Source organism: Carassius carassius, chromosome 16 (assembly GCF_963082965.1).
Source record: "Carassius carassius chromosome 16, fCarCar2.1, whole genome shotgun sequence".
NCBI lineage: Eukaryota > Metazoa > Chordata > Actinopteri > Cypriniformes > Cyprinidae > Carassius > Carassius carassius.
In genome coordinates, this window is record NC_081770.1 from 19,511,154 (window position 1) to 19,518,544 (window position 7,391).

General features: G+C 33.7%; 1 pseudogene; it reads right to left on the minus strand.

Moving 5' to 3' along the window:
- Window positions 1-2,953: 2,953 nt before the first annotated feature.
- Window positions 2,954-6,545, minus strand: LOC132159821 (phospholipid hydroperoxide glutathione peroxidase-like; annotated as a pseudogene).
- Window positions 6,546-7,391: the final 846 nt, after the last annotated feature.

Below are 7,391 nucleotides of genomic sequence, written 5' to 3' on the forward strand. Positions count from 1 at the left end.
ATCCAACTTCATGGTACAGGCCCCTGGTGCATATGAAAGAGTGACATCAGTAATGAACAGCCAATCAGATGTCTTGAAACTGTGATACACTTCTCCTCAGAGAGTCAGTGCGATCCACTACCAAAGATTAAAAGATTGAACAATATGAAGATTTTAAACACATTACAAGATGAAACGATCTATCCATGAAAGAAGAAAACTTAAAGAAAACATCTTGCCATATAAGAGCAAGTAAAAGTTGTAAAGTTACTTTATAGAGATGATAACACTAAATCTAATATCATATGTAGTCATATAGTGCATATTGCATATTACGTTTATATTAATTTAAAATAAAAGCGTAATAATGACTATTACACTAAAATAGCTTGTGTAATGGATTAATAATTATATAAATCATATCAAATAATTATAAAAAAAGAATCACTGTTAAAAATCAGATCGTTTTATCTTTAAAAATGTTTTACTATAAAGTGTCCTTTAATTTGGAGTGAGAGAAACTGGGGGAGTGGCTTTAGTTTATTGCATCAGAGATGCGTCACTTTGCTTGAAGCTGATTGGTCAAATTTCGGTTTGAGATCTCTAAACCAGAACATAACCTGCCCCAGAGCGAGACTTAGGCCTCTGCAGAGCAAAAGTGGGCGTTTATCACCTTGTGGGTGTTTTCAAACTGCTGGGTGTTTCTAAATCATGCAATCAAAATGATCCCCCTCACCCAACCCCACCCCTAAACCTAACATCACTATGACGTCAGCCAATCAGGTATCATGGTGTAAAAACAACCTGATCTGGTAAATCCCATTCAGGGGCGTCGGACTGGGGGTAAAACCAGTACTGATTACCAGGGCCCCAAAGGAAGAGAGGGCCCTTGAAAAGTCTGGAATATATATTTTCAGGGGGGGGGGGGGGGGGCATTAGGACTGGGTCTCGGGATCTTGTGCAGCGCCCCTGCTCCCATTACTTTCAGAGACCTATACTTGGCCCAGAGCAGGTAGTAGTGCAAGTTACTAAGGCAATGGATGCCGCTAAAACCAAGCTTTCATGGAGCCTAAAACCTAGGATTGGTGCAAACTACACTGAAACTTACCTAGCTAGCCAGCTAAACCGGCTTCATGGTACAGGCTCCTGGATCATCTCATTTAGTCTGACTTATTGTCAATTGATTTGGTGCAAAATAATCAGAATAACTGAAATAAGCCTGGCTTGTTTGGTAAACTTGTTTTATGAAACAGCCCTCTGGGGCCTGTACCATGATGGTAGCTGAACAAATTCAGAGTTATAGGATTAGTTTGGAGTTGACAAAACCAAACCACTCCAATCTGGCGTTGTTGGTACCATGATGCTGATCATTAACTTTTTTTGTCAACTCAGGCTTTGGGTTTGTTAAGCATGTGCACATAAAAGTGTGACTTTACTGACAAACAGCCAATCATGAGCCTTGGTGAAAGGTTTTGCTAAAGGTTGAGAGATCAAAGAATATGATGAGTTTAAATGCATTAACAATGGAAAAAAGTACTTGTTCATGAAAAAGGACGAATAAAAGAAATGATCTTGCTTTATCATTTTTTTAAGCATTATCTATTGATTCTACATCTTATTTATATTACATCTGAATATATTAACATTCATTCAACATAAATCATTTATAATAATGGTTAAACTAAAATTGTGTGTGTAATGAATTAATAATAATACAAATCATATAATTATATAAATCATATAAAATAACTCATATAAAATTAATTTTTTTTAGTACTAGTGACCTTTAATTTGGAGCAAATTAAACTGGGGGAGTGAAGCCAAACCACTTTCATGGTACCTAAAATCCAGGATTGGTGCGAACTAATCTGAAACTTCCCTGGCTAGCCAGATAATCCGGCTTCATGGCACAGGCCCCTGGTTTCGCGGTTTGTTTTGTCAGCAAAGGTGGTTTACTTGTTACTAGAAATTAAGAAAGAAATGACGACAGATAATATAAAAGCATCTTACACTACTTGCAGGATGGATTTTAGCATTTTACAGCGTCACTTTAACAAATGTGGTATTTGGTCGAAAAGTATAATTGTACTTTGAATAATCAACACAATGTTGACACGGTATCTAATTAAATATAACCTAGTGATAAACAGAGTTTTTCCCGTCATTAACCGTTGACCGTTTGAACTGGTTCACTGAACCGAACAGAATGAGTCGATTCGTCAAGATGAATCGCTTACACAGGAGCTGCTGAGTGCTGGGATGAGGCTGCTGCTGCTCTCTGTTGGTCAATCTTCATTAATACACGTCGGAAGAAAGGATTAACTCAAATTAATAGACGACTTAATTAAAATTTGGTACGTTTTATTAACATAATATAATATAATAATCCCAAAAGTGTTGTTTTCACTGTTGGGTTGTTCCTAAAAAATATGAATTAATGAAAAATAACAGTAATGTTTAATGAATCTTAAGTGAATTATCCTTTTGTATTAAATGAAGCAGTGATCATATATATAATAAATAACAGATATTATTTATTTGTGTGTGTACATATAAGGAGTGTTTATAATATAAATATTATTAGGAGAATTATTACAATTATTATATCAGTGATGATTTTACAGTTTTCCTGGGCAATCGTTATATAGAATATTTCAAGCTAACTTCAGGGTTATTATAGTTAACTAAAAATAAAGCCATAAAAATATTTGAAATAAAATAAACATTAACTAAAATAATTATAATTTTAAAACATTTACTTATTTTATTCCAGCTAACTGCCAAAGCAACATTTATATTTTTTAATTTAACTTAACTTTATGTACTCGGATGACAAAAATTTTTTTAAAAATAATAATGAAGCCACATATAATTTTTTTTTAAACACCACAAAATTACTTATACTTTAACTGAATGAAAATGATAAATACAAAAATAAAAACAAATAATAATTAAAATAAAAAACTATAATAGTACGTGAATATATTTGCATTTATTAAGAAATTTTACACTTTGACAACATGTTTAGTTCTAAATAAATGTACATATTTTAATTTCAAAGCAGAGGGGTATAGTTAAAGGAGCGGGGGTGTCTCTCCAGGCTGATGCTGGCCACTGATGATGCTCTCAGGAGGGGTTGCACGCCAAATGCATCAGGTCTGTTCTTTCCTCAAGAGGGGTTTCCAAACAAACCATCATTGGTCCATGAGACGACATCACTGGTACCCAGCGGTCAGTCGGGGAGAATGAAGAGGGGCGGCGGGCCGTAATTTGACAGTCAGCTAATGATGCTCATTAGAGATATTTAGACAGATCCTCCTCCACTACCTAAGAGAGAAATATTGAACAAAAAAATATATTTTGTGTGTGACAATTAGATACTGTAGCTAATCTTAAACATGGCCTAGTTTATGACTCCGATTAAAATACAATCAAATATTAATACAACTTACACTTGGATTCTGTAATGGGGAGTATCTCTTCACAACCTGGCCTTCACGGTTAATAAGGAACTGAAAAGAAAACACAAATATTGATAGCAAATTAAACTATTTTAATCAAACTAATAATTGCTAAGTATTCATATTTAAAATACAAGATTTAATTCATAATATGTTTTTAATTAGTACAATTCAAAATGTACAAACCTTAGTGAAATTCCATTTGATGCCACTATAATGGAATAAAAACAACAGTCAATAGATATTTCAACAGTTTTTAGAGTGCAGCTCTATTAAAGGCATAGTTCGCCTAAAAAATTTAATTTGATGAAAATGTATTCATGCTCAGGCCATCCAAGATTTGGAGAATTTTAGCTTTACATCACGTGCCCACCAATGGATCCATTGCAGTGAATGGGTGCCGTCAGAATGAGAGTCCAGTCCATCATCTAACATCTTGCGAAGCGAAAAGCTTCGTGTTTGTAATAAACAAATCCATCTTTAGAGTGTTTTAACTTTAAACCATCGTTTCTGGCTAAAATTGCAGTCCATAATCCTTAATAATGCTTCCTCCAGTGAAAACGTCCATCTCCTGTTGTCCTCTCACCTCAAAATCCACAGACATATTTGTTTAGAACCGTTTTAATTGGAACTTGATCTGTGCAGATTTCTCTCCTGATTCAGAGGAGATGACTTTTTCACTGGAGAATGCGGTATTATGGAGAAAGGTATTATGCGGTATTATGGAGAAAGGTATTATGCGGTATTATGGAGAAAGGATATTTTTTTTTCTAGCAAACACGCAGCTTTTCGCACAAGATGTTAATCGATGGACTGGAGTCGGGTGGTAAACTGTGATGGTTTTATCAGCAGTTAAACTCTCATTCTGACGACACCCATTCACTGGAGAGCATCCACTGGTGACCAAGTGACGTTATGCTACATTTCTCCAAATCCTTTCTAATGAACAAATAAACTCATTTACATCTTAGATGGCATGAGTACCAGCAATTTTTCCTTTAAAGGGACAGTTCACCCAAAAATGAAAATTCTATCATATTTACTTATGCTCACGTCATTCCAAACTTGCACGACTCTCTTTCTTCTGTTGAACATAAAAGAAGATCATTCTGAAGAATGCCGGTAATCAAACAGTTTCTGTTCCTATTACCCATCATTATATGGACAATAAAACAACGGGAGTCAATGGGAACAGAAACTGTTTGGTTACCAACATTCTTATATAGAATATCTTAAGATATAAGAATATCTTATTTTAAGTTCCACAGAAGATTGAGTAAACATGCGTTTCATTTTTGGCTGGATTAACCATTGAATCTATTTAGCCGATATCAAATAAGCATTTATTTCCACAGAATATACAAATCAACTAAGTTGAATTATCTGGCAACCCACTTTCCAAAGAATCCTCTCCCATTTGGTTGTTCCTTCAGCCACTTCCACAGAGGGTGCGCGGAGTCGCCGTTCACGTCAATCTTACTGAACATATCAAACTGTGCGTCGTAAGACTTGGCGAAATCCTTGATTTGGGAATTTGTTCCTGGTTCCTGAACGAAACGTGTTATTAGATCACAGCGTTTATTCGTTTTAAGAGCATTAAAAATGTTTTTGCCCCCATACCTGATGTCCAAACTGGTTGGATGGGAAGGCCAGGATGCTTAAACCCCTCTCAGCGTACTTGGCGTGCATTTCTGCAAACTGAGAGTAGTTTACCGGGGTTTTGCTTCACTTTGAGGCAACATTAGTGATGATGACAACTTTCCCCCTAAAGTGTACAGTAAATTAGATTTTGTGAGAGTTACAAACTGATTGACACTAAAGCAATGCTGCGTCACACAATCATACAGACTGAGGGCACTGTAACACACTACAAGACTTATGCAGAAAAATGTGAACAAATGAATAAAAATAATGCGTTTTAAAATAGTCTCAAAGTATGAAACATGTTTGATAATCTCTGATTGGATAGAATCATAGTCTGTTTTGACATAAAACGTCATAATTATGAGATACTCACAGTTATGAGATAAAAATTCAACATTCTGAGATAAAGCCATAATTAAGGCAAAAATGTTAAACTATGACGTGCTAAATTCATCATTATGAGATAAAAAGTCAAATTTTAGATAATTCTGATATACATGGTCAAATTATGAGACAAAAAGTCCAAATAAGATAAAATAAATAAGATAGTCACTATTCTGACATATATGGCTGAAATTATGAGACAAAAAGATAATCATGACAAGTAAAGAAAAGTGTCATAATTACGACTTTTTGTTATATGTGACATTTTATCTAAATTTTTTTTTGTAATAATTACATTTTTTCTAATTTTTGTCAATTGTCTAGTATGTAATTATTACTTTTTATATAAAAATGCAACTTTTTATGCCACTTTTGTCATAATTTTGTCTTTTTATGCCATAAATAATACCTAAAAATGTCATCTAGACTATTTTATGACTTTTTATCCCATAATTATGATTTGCTAACATTGTTGTGGAAATCCATATAAATATGTGTCAGACTGCAAGTCCACGGTGATGTTTTTCATACTTGAACAAACAGGTTTTATGACATGCTGATTTCTATCTCTCACTTGTATTTTTCCAGGGAAACTTCATTGCCGTCTATATCCGTGGCAGTGAACTCATAAATGGATTTGGCTGACTGCCAGTCCTCGAGCTGTGCAGACTGAAAATAAAAACATACTGGTGTTAACAAAAAGGAATGATTGAATACATATACACACACGTAAAGAATAAGGGCACTGTTAGTAACGCCTTCAAACAAATATTTAGATACAAATCTCTAGATTTAAATAGACACAACTGGAAAAAACGGTAAGTTATTCACACATTTTAATTAATGAGCTTTTAACAGCATATCTTACCATTGTCTGCAACACTAAGGAGAAGACGACAGCGGACCGTAAGAAACGCATGACTGCCTTTCAGTACTAACTACTGAAACAGCAGACAGCGTATTAGATCAAATCCTCTTAAAGTGCAGAACTCTCCAGAACACTGGAAACCCTGCCTTTATATAGGACTCCAAATGAATATTAACCAGACACCGAGGCTGTTTCTTCCTCATAGGTTGATTTTTTTTTTGCTGACTACAGGCTTGAAGCTTGTGTATGTGTGGGGTATTTGACTGTAACTCCTAATGAGGTCAAAGGTCACTGGGTGACGATCTTACACAAGTGACCCTTATGAAACAAAAATATATTGCAGTATATTGGAAAATATCATGTAATATATTAGGCATATATTCTTATATATATATTTATTTTTTCCAATATATTGCAATATATTGAAAGCGGCAATCATTTGTATATTTTGCAATATATTATATAATATATGTATCATCAATATATTATTAAATGTATTCAAATATATAAAATATTAGAAAATAAAAAGGGAAAATAATATATTACAATATATATATCACAATATATTTTAAGAAATATATTGGTAAATATATTTTCCTTTTGTAAGGGGAGAAAGCTGATAGCTTGATGTGTGTGTTGGCACTTGGTCCACATACCAGATAAGTCACTGATGCATGCATTATATAAACTGTACTGCTTCTAAAGTGGACTAGAACAGCAAACACATGAAATTTCAATTGGATATTGGTAAGGCATTGCCTACAGGAATAGATTCATGCCACAAAACATTATGAAATGAAATAATAGGTTATTAACAGATGAAAGATGTTTTGATTCACACTAATTGCAATAAAATAGTCATGAATATATACCAACTTATAATTCTGAGGAAAAAGTCAAATTATTAGATGCAAAGTCATAATTACGAGAGAAAGTCAAACTTATTATTATGGCATAAAAATAGACAAAAGCCAAGTCATTATTTTTTGTCATAAATATGAATGATTTTCCTCATAATTTCAACAATTTAATCTTCATTCTATTTGTTGTCATAA